The sequence below is a fragment of the Leptodactylus fuscus genome, chromosome 8 (genome assembly GCF_031893055.1).
Source record: "Leptodactylus fuscus isolate aLepFus1 chromosome 8, aLepFus1.hap2, whole genome shotgun sequence".
Lineage (NCBI taxonomy): Eukaryota > Metazoa > Chordata > Amphibia > Anura > Leptodactylidae > Leptodactylus > Leptodactylus fuscus.
In genome coordinates this window covers 94,811,248-94,824,991 of record NC_134272.1, presented here as the reverse complement: position 1 = coordinate 94,824,991, position 13,744 = coordinate 94,811,248, and the positions used below count along the sequence as shown (strand labels likewise).

Here is a 13,744-nt window from a genome sequence, read left to right as displayed (position 1 = left end):
CATCATAGTCACTTCCTTTTCCATTCTATGTGTCAGTTTCCACTGCAGTTCTGGTATTATACTCATGAAACAGGCTGCTTAGGATGAGCCGTGCTATACCACAGACAGGAAGATGTGGGAGGACACAGGAAAAAAAAATCACAGGCTCAGACTTGTATTTATAGGGGACCTCTCGGCGCCTCCACCAAATCCAACTCTCCACATTCTTTAATAGGCGGCGCTCCACCGATCCTGGTGCAGTTGGAATTTTTTCTCTCACCCTTACCGTTCCTGAGCAATCAGTAGTTAGCTTCAGCAGCTTATATGCAGATTTGGCACTCTACTGTCAGGTGGGCGGTCCTCTAGTCGTCTGGGACTGCCCACCTGACAACAGAAACGAACACAACCAATTGCTGAGGAACGGTAAGGGCGAGAGGAAACATTCCAACTTTGCTGGAGTCGGTGGAGCGGCGGCTAACGAAGGGGATGGAGGAGGTGGAGAACAGTCCTAATTCACTTATATAAAGTCCTCAGCTATTTTCCTGCTGTTAGCAGCCAGAGGGGGGCGTCTTAGGATGCAAATGAATAAGATAATAAAAGCGGATTATCGGGGTCCCGATGGACACAGTCAAGGGGTACAAATGTGGCAACAATGTTGCAGATATTCGGGCCAAGTTGTTGGAGTTGTCGGTATTGATCTAGCAGATTATTACAGTAGCCATTATTCTGCTCCAGGCCGAGCCCTGACATTTCATGGAAGACACGAGATATGAGAAGTGCGCGGCCTCTTTGGTCCATCACGTAGAAGAAACAGGCTGAAAGGGTTAACCATAGCGCAGGAATCGGCAGAGCCACAACAGCTGCACAATGGCCCCTCTCCGCTTGTTAATGTCGAGCCTGCACAAGACTCCCCATAAAATCATTGCTATTCATGGCCGCTAATAGCCATTAAAATTCAATCAATTCAGCTTAACACAAGTGTCCTCCAGGCCGCGCCGCCACCGCCGCCGTCCCCGCTGGATGTGACTTATCGCATTGTGCCAGCGCAGAGAGCGGCTACTTGTCCTGAGAGCTCTTCAGCCTCCTCTTGTTTACTAAGAAAACAGCTTAACTGGTAGCCTGCGGCCCGGGGCGAGGGCGGCCCGCAAAGGGTTAAAGGAGGCAGAAGCCTAATAATGCAGAGCAGATCCCGGATATCAGGGCGCAGCACAAATGTGTAAGCGCACGCAATTCATCATGTAGTCAGGGAACAGAAGAGCCGCAAAAACCCCTTCACTGGGGAGTCACTGTCACGGCCAATTAAATTATCATAATGGACGACGCAGGCCGTGGCGAGCTATTGTATCAGGTATCAGCCACCGCCGCCATACAAATACCTGACGAAAATAGAAAAAAAACGCGACTGCCAGGCCAGTGCACCTGGGCAGCCTGTAATGGTGGCCAAACTTGTCCCAAATCAGTGGGGAGGGAGACAAATGGACGCCTAAAGCCTCCGGCGACGCTTATCTGGGAAATAACCAATAGATATCATTCAAAGTAACGGGCGGCGGCTGTCGCATCAGTGTGAACACATCCAGATCATCATCAGTGATCAGACATGAGTGCAATGTTATATGGAGGTGCAGGGTATCCGTGGTGCGGGGTATCTCTGGTGCGGGGTATCCGTGGTGCAGGGTATATGTGGTGCGGGGTGTCCGTGGTGCGCAGTATCTGTGGGTATAACCGCCGGCGCTCTGGGAACAGGCAGTCACTGAATAGAGCGTCAGTTCTTTAGATTCAGTGGCCCATTCTCTGTAACCGCTGGGACTCTACAGCCTGGACAATGGCAGTGACAGCCGCTTTATTCTCATGTTAATCCCCAGCAGCAGATACTGACAGTCACACTGAAACAACCCCCAGCCAAAAAAAAAGAGGGCTCAAATATTTACCAGCCACTCAGGGGTTAAACAGGCCCAATTAAGTCATTACCCCTCGCAGGACCGGCGGCGGCACGTAAAGAAACCGCAGAAAGGACTCCGGGCAAAGCTGCCAAACGTCCGACCCCAGGAGACTCCGGATCTAGAGATGTGCGGCCGGACTACGACTATGTTCACACTGCAGGGTTTTACTCCGGTGATTACTTTCTGGTCATTAAATTCAAATCACAGAAGAAGTGGAAACCTGATAGTAAATGCTGCACAGAAAACACAAGTGTGAACGAGGTCTTATTATAAATGTCCTCAAGTACAAGGTCTGTATTGACGTCATGGTTTTGTGTCGGTCAGTTCCTTATCGTATCTTTATTACAGAGATTTTCTCTGATACAGAGCTCCAAATTCTCTGCTCAGCCATAGAGTTACATGATAGCATTCTGACTACTGCACCCACCACTAGGGGAGCTCAGGAGCTGCTGGCAGAGCTGTTAGTATTCAGATCATATCTAGATGTATGCGGATGGCTCCGGAGCTCCCCCTAGTGGTGGCTGCAGGCAGAATGTTATCATGTAGCTCTGTGGTTGAGCAGGGGAGGGTAGTATCTGAGGAGCCATGGGGGGGGGGGATTGATGTCAGAGGAGCCACAGGGGCAGGTTAATGTCTGAGGGTGCTGATGGGGGCAGGTTAGTGTTTGGGGGTGCTGATGGGGGCAGGTTAGTGTTTGGGGGTGCTGATGGGGGGCAGGTTAGTGTCTGGGGGTGCTGATGGGGGGCAGGGTAATGTGTGAGGCTGCTGATGGGGGGCAGCTTAATGTCTGACAGGTCTGATGGGGAGGCAGGTTAGTGCCTGGGGGTGCTGATGAGGGAGCAGGGTAATATCTGAGGGTGCTGATGGGGGGCAGGGTAATGTCTGAAGGTGCTGATGGGGGCAGGTTAGTGTCTGGGGGTGCTGATGGGGGGCAGGTTAATGTTTGAGACTCCTGATGGGGGGGCCACATGAATCCTTTGCACTGGGCCCACCAATGTGTCTCCACATCCCTTGTTTGCTGTATCTAATCCTGCGATATGTGATACAGTCTCGGAGACGTCTTCCACATTCCCATCCAGCGCGGCTCCATATTATTGTACGGTCTGGGCGAGACGTCTTGCGTGTTCTGTGTACACAGACTTGGGGGGTTGGAGATGACCGCAGGCCACACATTCGCTCCTCTATCTCGCCGTCGGTCAGCGCCGCCCGGAGTACGACGTCCGTATTATTAATGATCACAACCCGAGAATCCAGTGGATTTCTACAATCTCTTTCTGTGACTTGAATGAAGTAAAGCTGTGAGGGTGAGCGCTGCCCCCCCGCCCGCCCCTCGCTCGCTGTATATTTTGGATTACTGGCCCCTATTTACTTTATTTTTTGGCACCGGCGATCGCAGGGAGCACAATATTTGTTTAAATTCCCTTTCATGCAGCGCGCTGAAAAAATATCTTTTTTTTCCCTCCTCTCCGGAATTCTCGCACAATGAAAGAGCCAGTTTATAACTCGGGACCCGGATCCCGCCCTCGGCTACGCTGCAAAATAATATTTAGAGGAAGGTTCTGGCCCCCGGCTCAGGAGCCTCCAAATCTCAACGACACCTTTTATTCAGCCACAATCTGCAACTTTCTGCAGCTTTATCGCCTTGTAAACCTTGATGGGAAAAATTATTGATGCAGGTTCTTGGAGGTTTTTTATGTTTGCAAAAAAAAAAACAGATTTCATCTAGAAACGAACATAAAACGCGAAATCTGCAGAAATAAACGGAACGCAAACAGCGAAACGGAGCAGAATGTAGAAAATGTGACCAAAATAGAAGGAAAACTGGAACAAAATGTAACAAAAACTGTAACTAAATGTATAAAACGTAGTAAAATCCCATCAGATGAAGCAGCAACCACAGAGACTTCTCTCCCATCAGTACCAAGGAGAATACGGTCACATTCTGATACACAAGACTCTGCCTGCAAATGTCAGGACCATATTATAGCGGGGGGATATGGCAACTGCCCCGGGGCCTGTAATACCCACAGTGTCCTACATGTCTGTCGTGGCGCCATCTTACTCTACGTCTCCCAGGCACAGCCCTATGATCACTGTATAGCTGCAATATATATCAGTACTACATGAACAGTGTATAACAGTAGTATATTGGAATGTATCGTGGTAGTATATGAGCAATACATAGTCATAGTATAGGGGCACCATATACTCTCTGTATGAACATTGTAAGGCCTTAGTATTATACAACTGTAGTGTAAAGGCACTGTATAGCATTGGTACATGGACTCTGTATAGCAGTAATATATGGACATTGTATACTGGTAGTGGTACCGTAGTGGTAGTGTATAAACTCTGCATAGCACAAGTATATGGCACTGTATAGAGGTAGTATATGAACTCTGCATAGCCATAGTATATGGGTATCATATAGTATAGGAGCACTGTATAGCCATAGTATATGGGTATCATATAGTATAGGAGCACTGTATAGCCATAGTATATGGGTATCATATAGTATAGGAGCACTGTACAGCCATAGTATATAGTATATGAGCACTGTATAGCCATAGTATATGGGCATCATGTAGTATAGGAGCACTGTATAGCCATAGTATATGGGCATCATGTAGTATAGGAGCACTGTATAGCCGTAGTATATAGTATATGAGCACTGTATAGCCATAGTATATGGGTATCATATAGTATAGGAGCACTGTACAGCCATAGTATATAGTATATGAGCACTGTATAGCCATAGTATATGGGTATCATGTAGTATAGGAGCACTGTATAGCCATAATATATTTGCCCTGTATGTGTGGTATTACTTTGCACAGGACACTTCTCAGACTGATCTGTCCCTGAGTCAGGATTAAAATTTGTTCAGCCCCATTTGCAAAAAATAAATGAAATCCCCAGTCCGCCGAACACTGGCAATGAATTAATTTACCAAATTTTTGCTTTGGAAGTAAATCTAAAATATAGAAATAAAATTCACCCAATGTTTTCTAATGGCGGACAGATCGCTGAAACTGGAACCGGGCGGACTCATTCCCTCCTGTCTACTCTAAATTTAAAAAAAAACCCTGTAAAATGTGAGTTGTCAGAGAGCCACATACCCATGTGTATTATGTGCGAGATACATGAGCGGCACAAACCTCTCTCCTGGCCGGTGGTTTATTACATTATAGGGCATTGTCTAGACTGGATGTAACTGTAACAAACCCTCAGCTGTTCGACTACGATGGTGAGAATGGGCTGAATATAAGCAATAAATGTTCCAGTTTACTAAGATGGCGGCGACTGAAACCCAAAGAACATCAGCGAGTCACAGACCTGTCCATAGTGGAAGATTCTAGAAGTCAATATAACGACAGAATTTGTAAGAAAGTGGAATCAGAAAACTTTAGTCCGAGATGGAAAATCTCCGAGATACAGAAGACGTTTCGGCTGCCGCAGACGTCTCAGTAATTCTTAGCTTCTTGTATCTCATCTTCTAACTTTTTGATACATTGTGGCAGTAACGCAGAGAGGGTTCCATTGTTCGGTGCGCGGCCACTTTAAGGCTCCGGGCAGGCGCGGGGGCTCCGTATGGATAACGTCTGCTGGTGATTTGATATCTTGGGAACCTTTTAATGGCCTGACTTGAACGTGCCTCAGAGGTGATGTCATGAGGACCTTGCAAGTCTATTCAAGTTTTTAGAAGACCTCAGGGACAATCATGAGCTTCCAAACATATGCACAGAAAATGGTAACCCCCTCCCAAAAACAGGGCAAGACTGGAGGTCTGAAGGGTCACAGCACTGCAATCACTAGGGGTGGGGGGCACATTCCCAGATGGCGCACAGGATGGGGTGACAGCAGCTTTTATAGGGTCATAATGGCTGCCCTGTGACATCATAGACGGCCTAGTGACACGTTTCAGGTGCGGCGTACTCAGTCACCTGACCGTACCGTCTGCTATATAACGATGACTCCGACATTCCTGTCATTAAAGGTTCCATCATGGCGTCATATGAGATTGGAAACAAGGAAGAAATCGCCAACTCTCGCTCACCGTTGCAGTCTTTTTGGCGCCACACGGCAGTTCTGGGAATGATGGCGTCACATTTTATGGCTTCCCGCTCTATTCCACCCCAAGGCCAGCGGAACGGTCAGGAATGTGGACGGGACAATAATCGGGATATGTAAAATGGAAAGACCTTGTAAACCCGAGGCAGCATTCTGCGGAGCTCGTAACAGAGCCGGCGTCCGATCCCCCGCTGCTCCAGACTCATCACAGATCAGGTTGCAGCGCAGCAAATTTTTAGAATTCCACAGGAAAATGACTAAAGAAGGTCTCAAGCCCCAAAATACCAGCCCCTATTATCACTGCCAACCCGCATGGTTATCTGGAGGGGAAACCAACGCCGCCCCCCCTGCGCACCGCATGGTACAAGCTGCACAGACCGAGGAGTAAATGCAACAATCGCAGAAAGATCTGCAGCAAATCTACCAGGTGTGAATACAGCCTTAGCTCTGAATGGCGGGTCCCGGATGTAAGAATAGGAGAAGGATCAGGAGACTTTATCCTACAGGAGCTGCACGGCAGTCATATTAGTTGTCACTCAGGAGCCCGGGAAAGCTGGACACATTTCCTGTAGAAGCCTTGTGGCAGTCGTATTAGTAGTCACTCATGTCATTGACATCTTGGCGGAGGGTGAATATTTAAGCATCTCATGGGAGGTCTATTCTATAGGCAGATATAGGGGTTCAATATAAGGGAATCAACAAAGCAGCCGAGGGGGGAAGTAAAGAAGCCGCGATTAATATCAATCAGACATGGAGAGGATTTCCATCACATCTCACCGGCTCAGCTCCCTGCGGCCCAGCCTGGAATCAAAGCCACAAGTTTGTGTATTTAAGACCAATCCTGAAACCGCGACAGCGAGCGCACTAGTTAAACAATATATATCCATCAGAAGAGCGAAGCCTGATCATACAACACGTGGAGCGATCCGAGACCAGCAACACAGCGGAGACATGAGACAGCAAAAGCCAACATTTCTGGGCCCGAGAGAACCGAGCTAAAGTGTCTGACATGTTGGGTTTTTCTGTCCGCTTGAAAAGTCGGACATCTTTACATGCGGACAGTGAAGGAAGGGCACGGAGTGCAAAAGAACACACCCCATGCCCATTTAAATAAATGACAGGTGTCACGGACACAGCTAGTGTCCGCTGCTAATGTCCGTGCCAGATTTTGAGCGCACACTAGTAGCGGACACTACCTGTCGGACACTGACTGTAGTGTGAACGCTCCCCACACCTGTTGCTCTGTACAGTCCTGCAGAGCTATTGCTGATCTTTACACCCCCTCTGGAGCTCCAGGGCTCACACTCGGCCCCTTTCCTATAGATTTGCTGCTGTCCCAGTTATAAATGTTGGTGACTAGAATATTATTTCTCGGGCTCTTCCTATTCTGTAGTCAGATATAAGCTCTGGGCTGCACAATTTCCCTTCCTCATACTCTATTGGCACCACCAGAAGAAAAAGGAACAAACAGAATAAAATCCAGGAGCCCGGGGCCCCTATAATCAGAGTACCCTGATACCCTGAATGTAGCAGACACAGTGCAGCACAGGAGCCCGGGGCCCCTATAATCAGAGTACCCTGAATGTAGCAGACACAGTGCAGCACAGGAGCCCGGGGCCCCTATAATCAGTGACAATGTCTCAGCCTGGCTTGTTGCCATATTACATGGATTAGAAGCCGCAGATATTTGTATTTATGTCACCTCCCTCTGTATCTGGACTTGGCGCAGTAAATATTCCCTTTTATAGCGATTCTAGAAGACGATAAACACAAATATCACAATTATTTCCTGCACATTTATAACTCGCTGCAGAACTTATAGGAAACTTTGGAAACATATACCCCCCTCCCGCTGGCTGTGATTCCCGCTCGCTCTGGGCTCATTTGTACCCTGCCTGCAGCCGTCACATCCATCCTGTTTTCACTTCCAGATTGTTCAGGATTAAGTCTAAAACAAACTTTCTTCACAAACTCCCAATCCCCGCACAAAATGTTCTTAACAGCAACAGCTTCAATGCAAACAAGAGACTTGTGCCGTCGCCCCAGGATCCAGCCCCAGGATCCGCAACCCCAGCCCCAGGATCCGCAACCCCAGCCCCAGGATCCGCAACCCCAGCCCCAGGATCCGCTGCCCCAGGATCTGCAGTCCCAGCCCCAGGATCCGCAACCCCAGCCCCAGGATCCGCAACCCCAGCCCCAGGATCCGCAACCCCAGCCCCAGGATCCGCAACCCCAGCCCCAGGATCCGCTGCCCCAGCTTCAGGATCCTCAGCCCCAGGATCCGCAACCCCAGCCCCAGGATCCGCAACCCCAGCCCCAGGATCCGCAACCCCAGCCCCAGGATCCGCAACCCCAGCCCCAGGATCCGCAACCCCAGCCCCAGGATCCGCTGCCCCAGCTTCAGGATCCCCAGCCCCAGGATCCGCAACCCCAGCCCCAGGATCCGCAACCCCAGCCCCAGGATCCACAGCCTCAGGATCCAGCACCAGGATCCTGAGCACCAGCCCCAAGATCCTCAGCTCCAGTCTCAGCCCCAGGATCCTCAGTCCCATGATCCAGCCCCAGGATCCTCAGCCCCAGTCCCAGGATCCAGCCCCAGCCCCAGGATCCTCGCACTATGTGGATGAGTTACAGCAGCAGTTACAGAGTTAACCTGTGAGCAGGGCTCAGGGTGCAGGATGTTATAGTCTCTGATGCTCCTCCTCACCCTGGATGACTTTCCTTCTATCTTGGAGGTTTCCAGCTCCAGACTTGACCCTCAGTCCTTCCTCCAGTCTCTTGCCCTGAGGAGCAATCCAGACATCACACCTTCACTGCTGGAGTAGTGTGTGTGTGTGGGGGGAGCAGATAACATGACGGATACCACAGAAGAGAACTAGCTTTTATAGTAGCCACTGCCTTCAGCCATATTTACATGTATCGCTACAATTGCGACGTCCCCGGTCAATAATGGCGACTGCTCTTATATCACGTAAATCTGCACCAGGACTGGAAAGACCAAATACGGAGATTTCTCCGGGTTTATCTTGTGAGGTTATTACGGCATCGGTCGCCCACAACAGAGTCCTGCACGTTCCGTAACACTGATAGAATCTAATGTGCGCACAAAGTAATTCCTAATACAATTGTAGGCGCGCGTTCACACACAGCAGATTTCTGGGTTCTGTTTTGTGCATAAAGATTGTTTCCAACCACTAGAATTTACTGAACCCAACTATAGAGAATAGACCAATACGTGTCCAGCTGTCACCAAACAAGAGGAAGATGAGACTCCACGGACTGTTATACCCCAAACCACCCGCCCCCCCCCCCCCCATACCCACCACTCACCCACCCGAATCCAACTCCCCCCCTCCCCCACTTTACTAGCTTTGGCAATGCCAAATATCTGTTCAGACGTGCCAATAAAGCTTGTTTGATTTGATATGGGGAGACTGTGGGTATGGGGGAGACTGCGGGTATGGGGCAGGGTATAGGGGAGACTATGGGTATGGGGGAGACTGCGGGTATAGGGCAGGGTATGGGGGAGACCGTGGGTATGGGGGAGACTATGGGGGAGACTGTGGGCAAGGGGGACATTATGGGGGAGACTGCGGGTACGGGGCAGGGTATGGGGGAGACTATGGGTATGGGGGAGGTACCTGGTAAATTGTCTGACATCTAGTAAAAGAGCAACCTCTGGCGATGAGGCGTTGGGGGAGACTCTGGGTACGGGACATGTTTATGGGTTTGTGGACAGGCAGGTCACAGTTCCAAAACTCTGAGTACAGGCTCGGGGTTTGGTGACATTCAGCAGTGGGAAGACTCTGGGTATGGGGCAGTTATGGGGCAGGCTCTGGATAGGGGCAGTTATGGGGCAGGCTCTGGATAAGGGCAGTTATGGGGCAGGCTCTGGGTTGGGGCAGTTATGGGGCAGGCTCTGGGTTGGGGCAGTTATGGGGCAGGCTCTGGGTTGGGGCAGTTATGGGGCAGGCTCTTGGTTGGGGCAGTTATGGGGCAGGCTCTGGATGGGGCAGGCTCTGGATGGGGCAGTTATGGGGCAGGCTCTGGATAGGGGCAGTTATGGGGCAGGCTCTGGGATGGGGCAGTTATGGGGCAGGCTCTGGATAGGGGCAGTTATGGGGCAGGCTCTGGATGGGGCAGGCTCTGGATGGGGCAGTTATGGGGCAGGCTCTGGATAGGGGCAGTTATGGGGCAGGCTCTGGATGGGGCAGGCTCTGGATAGGGGCAGTTATGGGGCAGGCTCTGGATGGGGCAGGCTCTGGATAGGGGCAGTTATGGGGAAGGCTCTGGGTTGGGGCAGTTATGGGGCAGGCTCTGGGTTGGGGCAGTTATGGGGCAGGCTCTGGATAGGGGCAGTTATGGGGAAGGCTCTGGATAGGGGCAGTTATGGGGCAGGCTCTGGATGGGGCAGTTATGGGGCAGGCTCTGGATAGGGGAAGTTATGGGGCAGGCTCTGGGTTGGGGCAGTTATGGGGCAGGCTCTGGATAGGGGCAGTTATGGGGCAGGCTCTGGGTTGGGGCAGTTATGGGGCAGGCTCTGGATAGGGGCAGTTATGGGGCAGGCTCTGGGTTGGGGCAGTTATGGGGCAGGCTCTGGGTTGGGGCAGTTATGGGGCAGGCTCTTGGTTGGGGCAGTTATGGGGCAGGCTCTGGATGGGGCAGGCTCTGGATGGGGCAGTTATGGGGCAGGCTCTGGATAGGGGAAGTTATGGGGCAGGCTCTGGATAGGGGAAGTTATGGGGCAGGCTCTGGGTTGGGGAAGTTATGGGGCAGGCTCTGGGTTGGGGAAGTTATGGGGCAGGCTCTGGGTTGGGGCAGTTATGGGGCAGGCTCTGGATAGGGGCAGTTATGGGGCAGGCTCATGTTTATGGGTTTGTGGACAGGCAGGTCACAGTTCCAAAACTCTGAGTACAGGCTCGGGGTTTGGTGACATTCAGCAGTGGGAAGACTCTGGGTATGGGGCAGTTATGGGGCAGGCTCTGGATAGGGGCAGTTATGGGGCAGGCTCTGGATAGGGGCAGTTATGGGGCAGGCTCTGGATAGGGGCAGTTATGGGGCAGGCTCTGGATAGGGGCAGTTATGGGGCAGGCTCTGGATAGGGGCAGGCTCTGGATAGGGGCAGTTATGGGGCAGGCTCTGGATGGGGCAGGCTCTGGATAGGGGCAGTTATGGGGCAGGCTCTGGGTTGGGGCAGTTATGGGGCAGGCTCTGGATAGGGGCAGTTATGGGGCAGGCTCTGGATGGGGCAGGCTCTGGATAGGGGCAGTTATGGGGCAGGCTCTGGATAGGGGCAGTTATGGGGCAGGCTCTGGATAGGGGCAGTTATGGGGCAGGCTCTGGATAGGGGCAGTTATGGGGCAGGCTCTGGATAGGGGCAGTTATGGGGCAGGCTCTGGATAGGGGCAGTTATGGGGCAGGCTCTGGATAGGGGCAGTTATGGGGAAGGCTCTGGGTTGGGGCAGTTATGGGGCAGGCTCTGGATAGGGGCAGGCTCTGGATAGGGGCAGTTATGGGGCAGGCTCTGGATAGGGGCAGGCTCTGGATAGGGGCAGTTATGGGGCAGGCTCTGGATAGGGGCAGTTATGGGGCAGGCTCTGGATAGGGGCAGTTATGGGGCAGGCTCTGGATAGGGGCAGTTATGGGGCAGGCTCTGGATAGGGGCAGTTATGGGGCAGGCTCTGGGTTGGGGCAGTTTTTGGCTCCTCACTATTTCCAGTCACTTTCTGACATTACAGACTATAAACTTTCCAAGGACTCTTTGGCCAGCTGTAATAGCGGAGCTGCAGGGCTCTATTCACACTGGAAGCGGCTTTACTGCCCATCATTGTGCTGCACATAAAAGGAGGATTGTGACAATTGTCTCCAGGGTTTTGTCTGCCCTCTGCTTTGGGCACAGAAATACCCCAATAGGGGGCACTGCCCAGGGATGATGGGGGTGATACACGTATAGAGCTATGTATAGATGATGGGGGTGATATATATATACATGTATAGATGATGGGGTTATATACATGTATAGGGGTATGTATAGGGGATGATGGAGGGTATACATGTATGGTGAGGGGCATAGGTGAGAGGCATATGGCAAGTCTCGGGTCACTCACACCCCATCCCCCACCCCCCAGTATTTGGGGCACTCACCTCCGGGTAACAATCCTGGATCAGGGCCCGGGGTCCGGCGGACATGGGGGGCCCGGGGTCAGGCGGCGCAGGGGGCCCGGGGTCAGAGCTTCCAGCATCCAGTATCCATTGGGGGCCCGCAGTATCAGGAGGTCACAGGGGACCACAAGCTCCAGGTCCAGGCTCGGGGGATGTCCGGTCGGGGCCCCGGTAGTCGGAGCGGTGTCGGCAGCGCCGGAGTCCCGGGGAAGTTGAATGCAGAATAAAGTTTGGAGCCTCCTCCTCCTCCCCCCGCCCCCCCTGCTGGAGTCAGATGATCTGAGCCCATTACTTCAGCCCTGACTGATCTGTTTTCAATCTTCCCTCCTCCTCCTCCTCCTGCAGCTCCCCCCTCTCCCCACCTTCTCCCCCCTCTCCTCATCCATTTGCTGCTCCGGATGGGAATGGGGCTCATTAAAGCTCCGGCGCTGAGGGGGTTAACCCTGGGGTAGATGAGGAGGGGGGGGGGGATTCCTGCAGGGCCCCCAATATCAGCAGCTCATAGGAAGTGCCATCAACTCGTCACATTGTTGCAGCCTCCAATGTGATCGATGTAACAGGACGATCTGATCACATCTGCTAGAAGTTGTCTCCAACCTGGGGGGGGGGGGGGGGGCATTTATTTCACTAATTTATATAGAGCCAACCTATACTGTGGCGATGTACAAGGATTTCCTTCTCATCCATCCCCCTCCCTGTTATGGCTGACAACCAAATTATCCTATAAATATGGGGGATTGAAGTGCAGGAAACGAAGACCCTGGAGGACCCTCACAAGCCCGGGAACCCAGCACTACAGGGCAATAATACTAACCACTGAGCCACTGTACTAACCACTGAGCCACCATGTGAACCACTGAACCACTGTGCTAACCACTGAGCCACCATGTGAACCACTGAGCCACTGTACTAACTACTGAGCCACTGTACTAACCTCTGAGCCACCATGTGAAACACTGAGCCACTGTGCTAACCACTGAGCCACCATGTGAACCACTGAGCCACTGTGCTAACCACTGAGCCACCATGTGAACCACTGAGCCACTGTGCTAACCACTGAGCCACTGTACTAACCTCTGAGCCACCATGTGAAACACTGAGCCACTGTGCTAACCACTGAGCCACCATGTGAACCACTGAGCCACTGTACTAACCACTGAGCCACTGTACTAACCGCTGAGCCACCATGTGAAACACTGAGCCACTGTGCTAACCACTGAGCCACCATGTGAACCACTGAGCCACTGTACTAACCACTGAGCCACTGTACTAACCTCTGAGCCACCATGTGAAACACTGAGCCACTGTGCTAACCACTGAGCCACCATGTGAACCACTGAGCCACTGTACTAACCACTGAGCCACTGTACTAACCTCTGAGCCACCATGTGAAACACTGAGCCACTGTGCTAACCACTGAGCCACCATGTGAACCACTGAGCCACTATGCTAAGCAATGAACTACCATGCTAAAAATCAGATCTACCCAGTCATATGCTGTGGAAGGTTTGAGCATTTTCCTCTGAAGAGCCTCACTGGCTAAATGAATGGGGTTTTGGATGGGAAAGATCCATGAATAGAATGCCAGAACT

At 51.7% G+C, this 13,744-nt stretch overlaps 1 protein-coding gene across 1 annotated transcript in view; it reads right to left on the bottom strand.

Moving 5' to 3' along the window:
- GLI2 (GLI family zinc finger 2) overlaps positions 1 to 12,260 on the bottom strand; it is a 101,443-nt gene extending 89,183 nt beyond the window's left edge. Inside the window, 1 exon segment of the mRNA XM_075284704.1 lies at positions 12,135 to 12,260. The gene's annotated coding sequence lies outside the window, so the exon portion shown is untranslated.
- Between the last annotated feature and the right edge of the window lie 1,484 nt (positions 12,261 to 13,744).